This window comes from Cavia porcellus, unplaced genomic scaffold (genome assembly GCF_034190915.1).
Source record: "Cavia porcellus strain 051 isolate PalLab524CR breed Dunkin Hartley unplaced genomic scaffold, mCavPor4.1 scaffold_9, whole genome shotgun sequence".
Taxonomy (NCBI): domain Eukaryota; kingdom Metazoa; phylum Chordata; class Mammalia; order Rodentia; family Caviidae; genus Cavia; species Cavia porcellus.
This window is the reverse complement of record NW_026947492.1, coordinates 46,277,200-46,296,288: the sequence shown is the minus strand read 5'-3', so window position 1 is coordinate 46,296,288 and position 19,089 is coordinate 46,277,200. Positions and strand designations below refer to the sequence as shown.

General features: G+C 34.7%; 1 protein-coding gene across 1 annotated transcript in view; it reads right to left on the bottom strand.

Annotated features, from left to right (window-relative positions):
• Positions 1–19,089, bottom strand: part of Rab38 (RAB38, member RAS oncogene family) — a 58,794-nt gene that overhangs the window by 12,962 nt on the left and 26,743 nt on the right. The window lies entirely within an intron of this gene.

Here is a 19,089-nt window from a genome sequence, read left to right as displayed (position 1 = left end):
AGGGACAAAAAAGGGTTGTCTTCTCCCTTAATGTTTTGCCACCTTCTGCCTTTCATTAACTATTTCTCCTCTGTGACGTCTGCTGCCACGCCATCATGACTGGAAGTCAGCCAATTACTGACTGAAACCTCTACAAACTGTGAGTTGAATAAATCTTTTCTCCTTCAACATTGAGTGTTAGATATGTTGTTTCAGCAACAAGAAACGTAACTAAGGTATAAAGAAGTTCCTCAATACATTTTTGAGGGAAAAAATAAGGGAGTTAAGAATTTCTCAGAATTTGAGAATTAATCTCAATTTTGATCCTTGGTTGTTTGACAAAATTTACTAACTCAAATAGATTCCAAAGAACAAAACCTTTGCCAGATAAAACATATTTATATTTGAAAAGATTCCGTCTCTCTACAGAAAGCATAGCTATCATCAAGCAGTTAGCCAATAAGAAATGCTGGTGAGGCTATGGGGCAAAAGGAACCTTTCTGCACTGTTGATGGGAGTGCAAATTGGTACAGCCATTATGGAACTCAGTATGGAGATTTCTCAAAACCCTAACCCTAACCCTAAAACTACAAGTTCCATTTTACCCAGCTCTTCTCATTCTAGGTAGCTTTCTAAAAGAGTTAAAAGCATCATACCACTGTGATATGCTTTCCCACGTTTAGAGTAGCAATAGTTTATAATAGATAATCTTGGAAATAGACCATATTCCCATCACCAGATGAATGGATAAAGAAAATGTGGTATTTATATATTATGGAGTACTGTTCTACCTATAAGAAGTATAAACGACATATTTTTAGGTAAATTAATGTATTCTAAGATCATAATTTTCTACTTTCTACTTTCTTCACTGCTTTTTACATGTCTAATAATAGCCTCAGTTATCCTCTCATCCTCTATACATTAAGGTTACCTGATTTATACCTGTTTGATGGGGTTTAACTTTGTGAAAGATATTCTTCTATTTTCTTACTGAAATTCGGCACTGTTTCTATCTAAAATATAAATACATGATTCTGCATTGGAGTAGATGATGTAAACGTCTCTAAAGTAAGTTTAAGTACAAATTTTTTTGCCTGTGTCAGAAATTTACAAGTAATAAATAAGGAGCAAAATGGAGGACAGATATTGGGAAGTAGGAAGAATTAGTGCAAAATAGGGAGGGGCATAAGGGTAGGAGAAAGGAAGGAAGGGAAAGTATTATTAAAAATAGAGAATGGAAGGGAAAATGAAAAGACAGTGTGATAGCTTGTGTCTGTCATCCCAAAGCCTCATGGGTCATGAGTAAGACTTTTCATAGGTGAATGGCTCTACACTGTGTAATGCTAGGATTAAGTATGTGATGCTGGGATTCAAGGGTGTGTGGTTACTAAATTATCAATTTAGTGATCACTGATTGGTCTAGCATAGCTCTGGTGTGGATGATAGGAAAGGCCACCCTGGGTGTCAGTGTCCAAAAGGCAGTAGCCTGGAAGGGATTAAAGGGAGAGATTTGTGTCTGGATCTATGCTGCTGTTTTGCTGCTTTGTTGACTTCTGCCTACCAAGAACTGTTTCCCCTCTTCCATGCCACCCTGCTTTGTAGCCAGCCAACTATGGACTGAAACTTCTATAAACTATGAGCTGAAATAAACCTTTCTTATTTAACTTTTCAGTGTTGAGTATTTTGTCTCAACAATGGAAAAAGTAAGATATAAAGCTTTTTTAAATGGAGAGGGGAAGAGGGTTTGAAGGGAAGGAAGGGGAATGGGAAAAATAATTAAGACATATTATGAACACGTACAAATTCACCATGAAGAATGTGTTCATATATATAGCAAACATGTACTAATAAAAATTATTTTTTGAAAAGAACACTCAGAGAATACAGACCTACACACAAGAACTCCATTTACTTCCCTGCTAAAGATTTTAGATTGACGAATCAAGAGACTGCTTTGTGCATTTTTAAGAATAATTCTTCTCATCACGTTTCTCTAGACAAGTGACTATGAGTTGAACACAAAGAGAACTGAGTAGATTTGTATTGACTCAAACTGAGGACTCAATATTTAATTATACTTTAAAAGTCCAAAACTGACTTCATTTTTATCAGAAGACTGTCTTGAAAGGCATACTTATCAAATATTTGTTAGCTATGAAGGCAAGAATCAAACATGATGAAATCAGGAATTTAGAGTATTTTCACAGAGAGACAGACACTTCTCTTCACTGTTGGCAGGTAAAATTAGTACTTGTTTTCTGAATATTAAAAAAAAGGCTATGCAGAGTTGTTCTATTCCTTTAACCTTTAATTGTTTCAAAATACTTGATCTTATCAATAACTCTGGAGTACAAAACTGAGTGCAGATAGTACCTATTGGTATGATGGGACAGTCACCCCCTTGATTAGGCTGCTTACACATGACTAGATTGCAGCAGGCTGGAGAGAATCTCCTTCTGACCTTGAACAGTGAGTTACCATTGTGGAAAGGCCAAATGCTCCTAGATCAGCCACTAGAACTGATAAGAACACCCAGGCAATAGACAGCAAGAAATCAGGAACCTCAGTCCTATACCACAGGGATCTTAGTTCTGCAAATAACTTAATGAGCACGGAAGAAGTACCTCAAGCTTCAGAAGAGAACACAGCCATGGTCAGTATTTTGATTTGAGCATGATGAATCCTTGAGTACCAGATTCAGTCTATGCCAGAATGACTAACCCACGGAAGGTGAAATAATAAAGGTGTTTCTGGCTGCCAAGCTTACGGTGATTTGTTACACAGCAGTAGAAAATGAATACAAGATGCCATCTTACAATCATGACGAAGAAATCCATGTGCTAAGGTTGGTGATGTAGGAAATTGAACCCTTTGTGGTGTCCTGAGTCTGCTTTTCTGGTTCTGGAAACAAGCCTTTGAACTTGTTATGTATTAAAAATAAATTATTTGATTAGGATCTCTTTCAAGTAAAAATGAGTATAACCCTAATTAAAATGAATATTTTATTTTATTTTATAAGCAAAAAACACAGATTAAAAAATAATACTAGGATTGGGGCTGGGGATTTAGCTCAGCGGCATAAACGCCTGCCTTTGAAGTGTGTGGTCCTGAGTTCAATCCCTGGTACTGATAAAAAAGAAAAAGACTTAAAAATAATAATACTAGGATAGTAGATTAAATGTATAGAAAAAAATGAATACTTATAGAAAACTCTATACTTGAGTTCAAATTATCACTGTCTTCAAGGCAGAAGGCCTCATTTGAAAGCATATTATTTGTAAAAGTAAGGATATTTTTAGTTGACCATGGTGCAGCATGTCCATAGTTTGACAAACCTATACCAAAGAAATCAATATGAATAATACTATACAGAGTAGATATATTGTTATCCAGGCAAAGTAGGTTGGAGCATCATTGTAGCATACTGTATTAGACCTATAACCAATCAGGAGGTCTGGTCACTCCAGAAAAAAAGAGCTAATGGAATGAAGAGGCACCCAGGTAAAGCAAGAGAAAGGAAAGGGTTCTTAATTCCATTTCATGTGAAACATAGTAAACATTCTCAACAAAGAGAAGTCTTATAAAACAGTGAAAACAGTTCTCTGTTGGAGATTCATAAAAACTACATAAGAAAATGGATGATGGAAATTTTTCAAAACTTAAAAGTTCTAAATAAGTGTCACATATTATTCTCATTTTGAACAGTATTTGACAAATAGCAAAAGCTGACTTTTCAGTCTAGATTAAGAATTCATTTACAGGACTGGGGATTTAGCTCAGTGGCAAAAATGCCAGCCAGGCATGTGTGAGGTCATCAGTTTGATCGCCCGTACCAAAACAAAAACAAAACAAAAAGCCTAACAGGAAAATACTCCTTTACAGAACATTTTGACCCTTTTGTGGATTTGAAACTCACATTTGCATTTTAAATTCCTTATAGTGTACTTCAATATCTCTAACTAACTTAAAATCTGGTCAAAAGTTTGCTCCAAACAAGATACTCCTCATTTATGTTAGAATCCTAACAATTTAAAACAAAATACATTGTTGATAGAATGGAGAAAGACAATCATTTAAACCTCTTATTTAGGTTTGTAAAATCACTAATTATAGTAAATAAATCCAACTTTTGTTAAGTTACAGTAAGCATAAATTTTGTATAAATGGGTCCAAGAACTGCCCATTTTATAACTCAAAATATTGTTACTGCTAAAGCAGGTAAAACCTCAGGCTATTCACAAATAATCTCTTTAAGTTTATGAATTAGGAATCTAATGAATTCCACTTTGGTTCTTTTGCAAATCAATGCCATGTCCACTATTTTCCTTCTGTGTGGCCTCATTTCCCTTTTAAATACAAGAGTACGAAAAGATTAGTCTTTGGGCCTTTTCTATAGGTAAGTTCAACAAGAGATTTAATTCCATCTGTTAATACCTAAACAGATATTTTCAGCCTGAACTTGCCATTAATGATGTTACCTATACTAGAAAATTCAAAATTATGAGAATTATAAAGGTTTCACAACTGCCTTCATCGGGAGCAATTTTTAAATGCACAATTATTCTCATAAAATCACTCCACTTCATTGTGTTCAAGAAAGTAGATTTATGATTCTTGATTGTTCTGTCATTGTCTCCTTTATATTTCTCTAAGGAGAAATAGTCATTTCACATATCTCTGGACTCAGCAAGCGAGCCCAACCTTTGAGCACTGCCTCAGCATGTTAGGTCAGTGGACCGGGAGCTGAGGAGTGGCTGCTTCTCTTCACTTATGTCTAATGCGGTATTGATTTCCCCCCAATCCTGGCAGAGTTCTCCAAGAAATCAATACCTCACTAGCAGCAAAATAGACTGAGATGAAACGGAAAGCCTTTGGAGGGTAGGACTATCACCCACAAATCTAAGAATACCTCAAAGATGGCAAACAAGACATATTGAAGAAGGCAAAGCACCACAAAACAAGGACAAACAAAATCAATACAGAAAATAATAGAGTAACGGAAGGAGAAAGAAGGGTAAACAGTCTTACTAAGGAAATTCCTCCTGAAACTAGGAAGCAACCTTTCCCAAGGATGAAAAAAAGGTGAGCTGACTGGCTTTGGCAGAGGACATACAGTCTTTTCTCCTTTCTTTTCTCTCTTTTTTTTTTTCTTTTCTTTCCTTTTCTTTTCTAAGTAGAAGTCAGGATAGAATCAGTTGGACGTGAGTTTAAATCCTACATGTGGGACACACCAAATTACTGTGGGGAAGATACTTAAAGCTTGCTATACATTAGTTTGCATGTTATAAATTAAGGAAAAAATACTAATACTAAAGTCAAATATAAGAATGATTAATTTATATATTAATTAGGATTGGGTTAAAGCAAGCAATTGGGTCAATTAACAAAGTAGAAGAGCATGGATACCTTCCACTTAGTAAAGGCAATACAAAGAAATGTGTGCATTTGCTTTCCCTACCAAAACTCTGCAAACATGATTTTTAAAAAATGAAATGTTTCAAATATAATTTCAAGAATTGAAAGAATGAGAAAATGTGTGTCAGCTATCAAGATTTCACCACATGTTTAGAAATTTGAAAGTAATGAACAAGTAATGATTTACTACTGTGTAGATAGCCAGGTTGTCTAAGAGATTGATATGGGCAATAAAAAATTTAATTCATTCCACCAGACCCAACAGCCATGAGACTAATATATAAAAGGTAGCTAAAAGCAGAATAATAGATGGAAATGATAATAGGGATATCAACTCCATTCTTACTCCATTTCCACAAATACTACCATTAAATGTCTATATGCTGAGTCAGATAATTGTTTTTCCTCAGAATAAACTGAAGAAAAGTGACTTGAGACTCCAAGAGACACTAAATAAAGCACCTGTCAAGGTGATGCGGGGCCAAGAAAAGTCAACTGAAGTTTTCCATTATGGCTATGCACACCTTCTCTCCCCAGAACTCTGGCATATCCAGCCTTAAACAGGAGAGAATTTTTTTTTCCTTTTAAGAAAGAAGACCCAACAACTGACATTTGTAAGTTGCCAATAATGTCTGCCAACCTAATGTGAAACCTAATTATCAACAATCAAAACTAAGCCCACTAAGCCATAAAACACTGGGTCCTGTGGACCCAGCTCTTACTTTTCTACCATAAATTTGTACTTCAGCATAATAGTATCTTGCTGCTTCTCTCAGTACCTTCCCCTGAGGGAGTAGAGAAAGCAGCCTATGGGATTATCCACAAGGCATGATGAATGGTAAGGGGCATGCACGTGCGTAAAAATGGTAAAATGAGATTTCTGCCCACATTATGCTCCATCTAACTCATTTGGCATATGTTTACCCAAACATTCTAGTGGGTTCAATAGATCAACATTCCTGCAGGATTTGTTAAATGCTTTTAACATTTATTCTTTGATTTTTCTTTGATTTGTTTTTTTCTTTGATTTTTCCGGTAGAGGTAGCCCAATACAGTACAACAGCAAATGATAAACTAAATTTGCAAGTTCTGGAGCAGGCCAGAAGTGAATCATCAGATTACTCATGCATGGATGATAAAGATGACTCATTATGGTAAAGTGCATGCTTTCATAACAGAAAGGTGGTGTGCATATACGATGATGATGATGACTTTGATGTTCGCATGTGAGCCAAAGTTCTTGTGACATGGAACAAGAATCAACTGATACAGACACAGGGAATGCAGACCTCTTTGATCTAGATGATGAGGAAAATAGAAATATGACTACATATTCGACTAAAGTGTTGCAAAATGATCATGCAATCAAAACAAACAATTCAACATTAGAATTAGATCCAAAAATATAGTGAGGGTCTTGGCAGGGGTGAAATGTATTGAACAGAATGCCAGCATTGCCATTCAATATTGAAAATTGTAACAGATGGAATACTAGAAGATGTTGTGAAATACACAAAGGCTAAATGCAAGTAAAATGTCTGTATATACCAATATCCATATTCAAAAATGTATTTATCATGACATCTCATGAACTGAATGGAAAACATTTATAGGCCTGCTGTACATCGCAAGGATTTCTCATGGTAATCATAGGATTGTAAAAGACTTATGAAACAGCAATGAATCAAAATATGTCATAAAAATGTATGCCTTTGTAGATGCAAAGGCTTATTATGCTTTCAGTGTAAACATTTATCCTGGAACTCAGCCATCAGGTTCTTGTTCATATAGTAATAAACCAAATGATGTTGTGAACAGTTTTGTTGCTCCCATTTCCCAAACTAATCAGAACGTGGCATTCAATAATTGATTCACCGATTTCAAACTGGTGTTATGTCTGCCAACAGTGTACAAGTTGACCAGCACAGGAATTTCACACAGAAACAAAGCAACTGAAAATGAAATGCTGCAATTTCAAAACAGAGAAGTGTACAGTACACTCTTTCGATTTCACAAAGATTTACATTGGCCTCGTATATGGCAAAGAAAACAAACTGGTACTGCCATCAACACTGCACCATGAAGAAATATTGACAGTGAAATCTCAACAATACAGAAGCCTGAGATGGAAACTTTCTAAAACAAAACCAAAGGTAGGGTAGGCTATTAATGAGTCATGCAGCAACTATGGTGTCACTTGAAACATGAAACAATGATTAATGGTTGTGTTTTATTGGATCATAAACATGCATGGCATAAATAGTTTGATAGTTTACAAAGAAACTAATGAGTACAAAATATCATGGAGAAATTTTCTTAGAGGATTTGGACTGGAACTCATAAGAGATCTTTTACAGCAGAGGAAAAACAAAATGTTTCTGTCCAAAGAACCATGCAAAAAAATTGAGGAGCACATTTGTGAAGTAACAGGTGGACACATAGTACAGCATCCCAGAGACCTACTACATCTACAATAGCACAAAGAAATGTCAACTGTCCCCAACAAGAAAGGACAGAAAATAAAAACTGCATGTTCCATGCACAAGTATCCTTTACACTGATAGCAGGTATCAGTGTAAGGGATACTTGTGCATGGAACATGCAGTTTTCATGTGTGAAGATTGCCTTGGGTGTGACAATTTAAGTAAATTTTATTTTCATGTACAATTCTATTAGTATTTTCATTGTAGGTCATATTGGAACTTATTTCTCGTTATCTTTTAGGTTTTGTAAGCAAGTAGACAGCTGATGTGAAAATACTAACGTCTATTCTAAACACACAATACATATGAATTTATACATTATTTTATCAATATATTATGTTCCTGTTAACTATACACAGTATAATATAAAAAGAATCTCCTGACAAAACAGCAAGACCATTGAGATGCTAAGCATATCCTACAAAAAAAGCCAGGAAAGCAAAACACATGTAGCATCAGTATAAGCAAAACATGTATATGGAACATGTTGTTGTCATGTGTGCAGACTTCCCTGAATATGATAACTTTACAACATATTATTCTTTTGTAAAGTGCCATTGGTATTGTGATTGCAGTTTTTATAAGAATTTATTTGTATTGTTCTTTTTTAGACTTTGTATACCAAAAAAGAATGAATATTGAAAATTTTGATGGTTTTCTTATAAACAATAAATATTAAAAATCTAATATTTAATTTTTGTAATTCTTTCCTGCTAAGCACTAATTGTTATGCTCACTTCAGCAGCACATATACTAAAATTAAGTACTCAATGTTTAATATAGTAAGGCTCATAAAATTAAAATTAATAATGCATCAATAAAATATTCTAAAAAAGAAATGTGGGCCCAACAGACCCTCACTTCCGCTCCTTTATGACAAAATCAGTGTAATGCTTCAGCAACCCTATCTGTATACAGATTTTAGCATCTGTTTTTGAAGTTCTTGCTCCTGCACATAAGTAGTCTGCAAAGGATAATCAGATGTTTAAAAGAGATTTCAAAATAAGACAAAAATGTACTAAAAAGTAACTCAAGTGAAAAATGTTACGAGAAACAAAAAATAAATTTTTGAAAAATGAATTAATATATTCCAAAATGCTATTACATTCTTAACTAAGAACAGGATACTCTGAAAAACGATTATACAAAAAAGCTCTCTGAAATTAAAACAACTGCTGAAATCTAAAATTAAAATAAAAGGATGGTAAATTAAGTCAAGAAAATGTGCAGAATAAAATGAAATTTACAAAATGCTGATTATATGTGAAAAATTAGGTTTGCAAACTGAGTTCAGATATTTATACCAAATCAAGGTATCTCCAAAAAATAATAAAGAAAATGAAGGGTAGAAAACTACCAAAGAAATAACATTTTTCAGAATGTAAGTTTTTATATTGAAAGACTGACAAAGTTCAGAATAATGGATAGACAATGGTTCATAGATCAAGATGTGGAATTACAGATTACCTGAGGTAAAGAGATGATCTTTATCCCTGACAGATAACAGAAAACAGCTTCACAAACAATTTTAAGAATCAGTATCAGGGCTCTAAATAACACTGTTATGCTGTAGTAGATATATCAGTTACTTAAACATTGCTGAGACATAATGCTCAACATCTGCAAGTTAAAGAAATTATTTTGACTCACATTTTCAGTGGGTTCAGTCCATGAACAGCAGGTTACAAGGCAGAAATGGTATGGTGAAAGGGCACAGTGGAGGAAAGCTTGCTTATATCCTAGTAAGCCAAAGAGAAAAGGAGGGATACAGCCTCTCAACACATGCCCTAGTAACCTGCCTTTCATAATCAGGCTCTATTTCCCAACAAAATATTCAGCTATGAACTCATTAGTAGATTAGAAAGTTAAAGACTTCCCATATAAAATGAAACAGGGCAATTTAGATCTACATCATAACCATAGAGTAATGCCTTTGAGCTATAAAATCATTCTAAAACTAGACATTTTTACTCATTCAGAAAACTGAAATTGTGTGAGGCTTAGCAAATGCACTTGAAGATAACTGAAATTCTCATACAGTGAACCTATGACATTTCTGCGAACACATAGTCCTTTCTGTCAGCACGTGAGCCAAGAATAGGAGTTGTTTTTTCTAAACTGAAACTTCTGTATTTGAATTTAATTTCAGTGTGGGCATTTTGCAATAATAAAGTGCAAGTTGGTCAGTCTCTAAAAGGTTCACCCTCATTTGCATATAGTTGACCTTGATCAATTGAAGCAAAATAAGGACACAGGACTGGAATCCAGGGAGAAGGCAATATACACAGAAGATCGGCAAATGGAAGTTCCAGGGTGACACCTGTGTTCTGGGTGTATAAGGCTTTTGTTTTGAAAGTGGAAAATACAGGACAATAAGATGGAGGTCACTAAGTCATGATTATTCTCCACAGGATGAATATTGTGAATAAAAATTTGGGGGAACATTGCTTGAGAAAACAAAGTTTCACTCAAGATAAAAACAAATGACAGATTATGTAAGTGAGTAATATTTTCATGTCAAATAATCTAAATCATATTTTTGTCATGGTTCAAGTAGAAACAGATTTCTACTGGCAAAACTTGGGGTAAGTGGAGAATGATCATGTAGGAAATATAAATTATCTTCTACCATAACAGATGGGTTATGCAAAAGCAAGCAAAAGTAATTAAAAAAACCCTGCTATTCAGATGCATGTAAATAAGAAAAGATAGAGAATAAAGGATCTAAGTAGAGAAAACTAGGTTCTAATTCCAATTCTGCTGATTGGTAACTGTATGATTACACACTAGGTATCCAAGGAGTGCTTTTGGAACGAATGACGGAGTAGAATGAATGAAATGCAATACAATGCACCTTAACTAGTGTGCAAATTTAAATCATAGTATTTTAAAAAATATATATTTTAATCTCCTTTTAACATCTCCTAGAGTTGAATCAAGATATCTGAAATTTTATCAAATCCCTCAGGTGACTCTGATGTACAAACCTATTCAAGAGCTACAGTCATTGGTGAGAGCATTGGAATAGATCTGACATTTATGGTGGGCACCTTCAAAGTAAATCAACAAAAGCTTTCCTGGAACATTATCAGTAAAGAAGATAACTACAATAGCCATTGTGCATGGCCCAAGTGACATGAGCTGAAAGAAATGGAAAATATATGTAAAACATTATGAGAATTTCAATAAGGAGATATATGTTATATCCTGAGTTGGATCATCAGATCCACAGGCTATGTTAAATCCTTATGGGATGCTATCTGATATTATCAAGCAAAGAATTTTCAGTTCTTACTGTAGGAATAAAGTCATTAAGGGTAAGGCTACTTGCTTCACCTCCATTTTTCTTCTCTAGTTCCCTATCCACACAGCAGGGCATTACAATCTCCTTGCTGTGCAGTGTCTAGAGAACTTTTTGGATGAAAGGAATTACATTATGTGGAATCCTTCTGGGAAATAAAACAGGAATTTAATTTTTCTGCTTCTGTAAGTTTCTCTAAGGACAGAAGTACCCTACAAAGTTCAAGAAAAATAGTACACTCAAAGAATCATCTGAAGATGTCCTGAAAACGCAGTGTTGCAAGAAATCTTGTTCCACCCAATAAACACCAACCAAGGGATTGCTGTGCTGGGTAATGACCAAGAGCACTCGCAGGGCAGGGCAGGGGTAGACCCACAGAGAAGAAATTTCAGCGTAATATGCCAAGAGAGAAGAGTGACCACAAAAGCACCAGTAATAGACCATATGAAAGCTGAACTGTGACTCAACAGACAATATTATCAATTGCAAGTAAGAGGCAGGTTCATAAACGTAGGAACACTGTTTTAGACAGGTATATAATAAGGTGAGCAGTGGAATTCATGCAGCTTAGCATAACCAAGGAATGAATACAGAGATGAAGTAGAAATAGGCCTGGAGAGCTAGAGATGAGCCTCACTATGTGTTATATGATGTCTGTCTTATATGATGTCTTATATGATGTCTGTCTGAGGTGTCTACATGTGTGAAGTCTTCAATCAGATGAGTAGGTTTGTAGAATACTTGCAGAGCTGAGTTTCAGACATGTTTTGCTTGAGGAGTTCTTTGGGTGATACCAAGACAGTGATCCAGAAGAACATAGAAATCTGAATTCGGGGAAAGAAGCTATAGATGAAAGAAGAGATCCAGAAAGAAAACACAATAGAGAAGCAGAATCTGCTTCTATTTCACCATTCCGTGTATCTAGAATGAGAGATGTGGCCCACTAACAAAATCTAAGGATCAAAATTCAGTCATAGTATATACTAAATTGTGCCTAAGAAATGTTTTGTTCTCAAAGGCCCCAGAATTCTACCTCCTCTTCTCATCTTTTGTCACCTACAATTTTGTGTTAGGCTCTTTCGTGTTTCAAATGAAGTATGAGGTAAGACAGAGTCTCAGGAGAGTCTTCCATTCTTCAAATTCCAAAAGACAGTACATATGTTGTTAAAATTTTTTCATGGAATTTGTCATTATGGGAAGGAAAGAAATAATTAACAAAAGTGCAAAGATGGAAATTTTACAGACTATATATTGCCTGTGACCTATAATTCCTATTTGCCATTCTTAGCACTATAAAGTTCAGCATATCCTTCTGAGAAATTCATTTTTTTAGGATAGATCTTATATATTCCTCCCTTCAATCTCTAACCTTCCTTTAAATGAGCTTTTTAATTTTTTTTTCATTTCCCAAACTATATAGAGCTCAACAAATCCAATCTCCCAAAACACAATGATTCTCACAGGGGAAGGGTGAAGAGTAGAGGGACCATCCACTAAGACATTTTACAGAATAATATGAGGAGATAATTTGTAAAGAAGATCTCTATTTCATCTTCATAAATTCTGTTATTTTACTCCAACAAAATATTCTACACTGGCTAAGTAATTTTTTTCTTCACAAATCTTCAGCTCTCATATAGTTTTCTGAAGAATCCTTTTCATCACTGACTTAAACAACTCAGTGTAACAAGGGCTGGAGATAGAACAGAGCCCATTCTTCAGTGGACAAGCTTGCGTACGAATTCTCCAAATTTTGTGTGCATATAATTTCTAAAAAGATCTGTCCTTTATTGCATACCATCTTTTAAGTGTTTCAAGTTTACAAGTGCTGATTTGTACAACACTATGAAGCACTATCCTTATTTTAATGGAGATAAAGAGACTCAGAATGATTTAAGAGACAGGCTTGAAGCTACACAGCCTTAGGTTAGTGGTAAACTTCTGACACACATCTGTCTGGGCAAAGCTGACACTTTCTACCTCTGCCAAAGCTGCCCTGCTCCACACTTCTCTGTGTTCCATCTCGGGTTTTGGGTTCATCATGATCCTGCATCTACCTGACGAAAATCTTATTGTTGTTGTTGTTGTTGTTGTCATCTTGTTTCTTATTGTTATTATTGTTTTAGATAAAATGCATGCAATCATTCAGGCATATGCACATACTGGCTTCATCTCTAGGCAATGATCATCTATCAGAAGAGAAGGCTGAGGCAGACCACATGGGTGTGCCTGATAGCTACATCTTCTTTTGTGGTCAAGCAAGTGGGTGAGAGTGATGAAGCCCTTTAAGGAAACCTTAGAGGCATATGATGTGGATTGGAAGAGAACAGCCTCTGGTATAGTCTATAGAATCTTTTAAGTCAAGGGTGAAAGAGAAGAGCATTACGAGCAGAAAGAACAGCACTGGAAAAAGGCATGGAAGTAAGAAATACAAAGAGTACCGAAAATGCTAAAGTTCAATGAGATTAATGTGTAAGGTGGGTGGGAAATAAAGAAAGTTGCTCTGTGTGTCAAATCAGGTTCCTCAGCAAAAAATCTTCAGACTAAGAATCCTTCATAGACTATAACAGCCTGAGTCAAACACTCAAAATCATACAAAAATCAAAAGACAATACTGCTTGATTTTTCTTAAAAATGTTAATTAAAGCCAAGGATTTAGCTCAGTGGCATAAGCGCCTGCCTGGCAAGTGCTAGGTTGTGAGTCCAATCCCCGGCACAAAAAAGGTAACTAAATAAAAACAAGTCTTAAATAACTTTTCTTTAGAGTTTGGAAAATTTTAATAAAACGCATGGTATCTGGGGTTTCTCATACAAAGAGCTATTGCATTTTGGGCCAAATAACTCTTTATTGAGAAGGGGAAAGGGAGAGAGTTATGCTGTGCAATGCAGGATGTTTAGCAGGATTTAAATGTGTGGCTCTTGCCCTTGACAATTTAATGTTACCAAGACCTCACAACCCTATCACTTACAAGAAACACACAGATCTCCAGACATTGCCAAATATTCACCTCCACTGAGACTATAATTAACACTGGAAATAATCATAAAATTTTTAAGTAATACCAAAACAATCTTCAAAAAGTATTCTCATAGGTCTCTTCAAAGACAGGAGAATCCGGGAAGTGAGGTGACTCATCTTTGAGTTCACTGACATTTTATTTCTGAATACTCTTTACTTCTGTTCCTACAGGGGTTTATACTGTTCTCTCACACTCAAAACTGGACTTCATTAGGCAAAATACAATATGGCCTCCACAGCAAAAAAACAAAAAGGTCAACTGCTTTATGATTTCCACACAGCATACATATCATGAACATAAGCACAGAGATGAACAAGACTGGTATCTTGAAATGACTGAAGAAAAGTATACATGAAAAAAAGTCCCCTTCTCCTTCAGCCCTTCAAAAATTACAGTGAACTACTCTATTTTGTTGCATTTTCTGGAAGACCTATGCACATCTTCACCTCCCTCGTTACACTTTAATCTTCTTGAGACCCTTACCCCACTTTATTCATCTGACTCTTCTAGTACCTAGTCTTGCAATGTGTCCACTGCTCAATAAATAGTTGTTATATAAGGGCAAATAGGAAAAAGCTACAAAGTAGTACAGTGTGTGGTCAGGTGACACATCTGTCCTGAAACTTAAACTCTACTTCATACCAATTGCAAGACCTTAAGCTATCTACTTACACTTTTTTAATTGAAACTTAATCCTTTCAATGGTACAAAGAAACCCTAACAGTATCTACTATACGAGCTTGTCTTAAGAATCAGCAAATAAATTTAAAGTCCCTAGCACAGTACCTAAGGAGAAGGTGTTCTTACTCCAAGATATCAGTAGCAAACTTTAAAGAGTAAAAGGTCAAGTGAGAAATAAGTCAGGCTTTGAAGGCCACTAAGCCTCAGTCATAACTAATCAGCTCTGTAGTTGTAATAGAAAGCAGCCATGTAAACTAATCCTGTATTCTAATAAAATTTTATTTTACAGTATAGGGAGAAGACCATATTTGTTCTATCGGACATGGTTTTCTGATACCTAAATTGTTTACATTTTAATTATTCAGAAGTAAAGCCTATTGAAGATTATTAAAGAAGGCAGTGAAAATGCCAAAATTAACCCTTGTCAGGTTGAATTCTTAGTAGTGAGGACCACAGACTCCTGGAAGCCAAATCTGGAGATGGGTCGCTGTCATTGTCTAAGTATGAGACAGAAAGGAGCTGAGCTCTACATCGTCAAAAAGCGAAACATGCAGAACACAAAGACAATTATATCACATGGCCTTTTATACACCAAGCTATGTTTACATCCTAGTTAGATTTCAGTTTATAGTAAACTGCAAACATAGACCTAAAGAATCACTCAGAAACTAACTAGTTACAATTAAAACATTATCCATAATTCATACTATCCCTTAAGCAGAAAAGCAGCTGAATTTGAGTTTTTTGTGCTTAAGCTATGCTCAAACACTGGGAAACAATTTCCATTTTTCATGTAGGACATTAAGAACTGGTCAAAAGCAATGGTTCAAATAGTTGTACTACAGACCGGTGGTCATTCTATGAATAGATTATGACTATTAAGCAGAGCATAATTTCCTTTAAACTATGTTTCCTAACTTTGTTCTGATTTTCGACTTCAAATTTCTTTCTCCTCTTTATGTCCCTAAAAATTACCGTTGTAACCAGATCATCTAAAAATACAAAACTGAATGTAATGTGGTCAATTAAATCAGTCATGTCACACGAAATAACACAATCTAAATCTTTGGAGATGATGCCTAACACCTAAATGTCTACTTTCCCTAATGACAGATTAAACAAAAAAAAAAAAAAAAAAGAAGTACTTTCTTTGAACATGATATGGGCTTAATTCACATCACTCATAGGACAGAGCCAGAAATGTTACTTGATGCAAATTGTGTTAATTAATGAATGCAAAAGTGACTGTGAATGATTTTTTTCACAAAGAAATGGAAATCATAAAGGGCCTACTACCCAATGTAAATATAAAGAATTTAAAAAGTAATTTGCTATACTCAATCCATTAAAAAATGAATTAGAATAACCATCTACCCATAGCATAATTATCAATGCATTTTCAGTTTGTATAAATGCATTATGTTTTATAACTAAGTATATTTCCTAGAAGCCTATAAAATAAATGATGTGTGATATTATCCTTCAAGCGGTTTCTAGAAAACTAGGAATTTTTAACTGCATATTTCAATATGCAGAGAAATTAAAAAACAAAAGTATTCACCAAACTTAATGAATCTCAGAAACCATTCCCTGTGCAAAAGAATTATAGGCCAGCATTTCCACAATTCTGTTAAGTGTTCAACATGGCTAGAAAAATTAAGAACTTCTGCAGGTTACAGTCCCCTTTTGGTGCAAATAATAAAAAATGAAGGGTAATAAACAACATTATATTTAAGGTACACCATTATTTTGAAACACCACAGTGACTACAGAGCATACCATGATTTCAAAATATTAATGTAAAAATAAAAATGTATGCTACAAAAGGAAATAAGATAGTAACCATAGGGAAGCCACCTATTTTTTTCTTTGAATAATAATAATGCTTAATCTATAATATTATGCTGATGAGCTCATACACACAAAATTTTTGCAAAAAGCTAATACACAAAAATGGCCAAAACAGACCACATTTTAGCCAAGAAAGCATATTTAAATCAGTGCAAAAAAATCAGAATTATTCCATGTGTCTAACAGTGCAATGAGACCAGAAACCAATGGTAAAACATGACAGAAATTATGCAAACTCACAAAAATTAAACAATATATTCTTGAATAACCAATAGGTCAAAGAAGAAATCAAAGAAAAAATTAGCAATTTCTAGACTCAAATGATAATGGCAGTAAATATTACCAAAACTTATGGGGCCATAATGAATACAATCCTAAAAAGGGAATTCATAGCTGTGAATGTCTAGCACACAAAAACAGAGTGAGTTCAAATGGAAAACGTAATGATGCATTTCAAGTCCTTAGAAAAACAAAACAATATAAATGCAAAGCTAGTACAAAAAAGGAAATAGTAAATACCTCCAAAGAAATTAGTAAAATTAACACTAAGAAGTCAAAATAAGAATCAAAGAATCGATTGAAGAGCTGATTCTTTAAAAAGAATAAACAAATTATGCAAATCCTTAGCCAATCTTAACCCCCCTCCAAAAAAAAAATCAAAAGAAAATGAAAGAAAAAAAACAGGAAAAAAAAGATTCAGTTCAACGTAATTAATAATGAAAAAGGTGAAAACATAAGAAACAGCACTGAAATTCAAAAGAATGTTAGCAAATACTTAGACAATTTGTATTCCAATAAACATGGAGAAACAGATTCCTAGATAGATATGAATTATCAAAACTGAGTCAAAATTTGCAACTTACATAATCCATTTACAGGCAAGGAAACTGAAGCAGTAATTAAAACAATCAAACAAACAAACCAAAAACTACCAACCGAGGGGAGCTCAGGTCTGAATGAATTCACTACTGCATTCTATAAGCTTCAAGGGAAAATCTGACACTAACACTCCAGGAACTCTTCGATGAAATCGAAAAAGGAAGTCTATTCAAAATTATTCCTGAAAGCTACCGTTACACTGATTCCAAAACCAGACAAGGATCCAACCACAAAAGAGAACTATACTCCAATCTCTTTAATGGAGATATGTCTTAGTTACTTACTCACTGTTAAAAGATTACCAACACCCATAACTTAAAGAAAAAAAGGTTTATCTTGGCTTACAGTTTGTACACCACTGTGAAAATCAGTATAAAGATCCCTCACAACACTAAAAGTAGAAATTCCATGCCATCCAGCTTATTCTCCTCACAGGTTTCTTCCCCAAAGAGTTAAAAACATCATATTACAATTATACAAGTATACCTGTGTTTATTACAGCACAATTCATAACAGCTAAATCTTGAAAACAGCCTACATGTCTATCAGATTAGTGGATAAAGATAATATGGCATTTACACATAATGAAAATACTACTGCCACAAAGTAGGACTAACTTGAATCACTTGTAGAAAAATGGAGGCACACTGAGACCACGATGTTACATGACATAAATCAGACATACAAGTGTAAATATCATTTGGTTTCACTTACATGAACCCCCCAAACATACAAATGAAAAGCAAAATAAAAGACAGATAATAGGAAACAGTGAGATAAATCCTTTGCAAGTGCAAGGAAGACCAAAAGACGAAGCGAGTGGGGAGGAAGCCTAGGGGATGGCAATGAATAAAAAATTAACATGTGTTCTGTACATATAAACTTCCCAGGATGCCTGTAATCATTATGCACTATAAAAACACACTAATAAAAATTTCAAAAAAGAAGTAAGAAAAGTCATTATTTAACTTGATTTCTCAAATTTACAAACCAGGTATGGACATAGTGACAGTCACGAACAAGTATAGTAATCTAGGCTCTAATTTGCAAGGTATAGAAGCTGACACCAGCTGGTTAAATATGACAAAGTTAATTCAAAGAATGCGGAGTAGCTAGCATAAATATTCAAAAGTCTAGATAAGTTCCTTTAGCATAAACCTCTAAAACGATTCTCAAACCCCACAGAGGATAGTCCACAGAAGGAAACTGTTCCTAGTCATTATCTGAGTACTGGGTCATATTATTTTTGAAGCTCCAAGGATCTTAAAATGAGCTCAACTCTTTCAAGGTCTAGCAGCGATCCTGTTTTTCCATCAAGCACAAGATGCTGTAAACTTTGCTGTCTTACAAAACTGGAAGCCCTTTCTCTCACCCCTCTCCTCAGAAAAATAAATTTTGCATTTTATCTTTTCCATCTCTTTCCTTACTTCTGAATTCATATAAGTTGGAATCTAGGGCATATAACTCTGCCCTAACT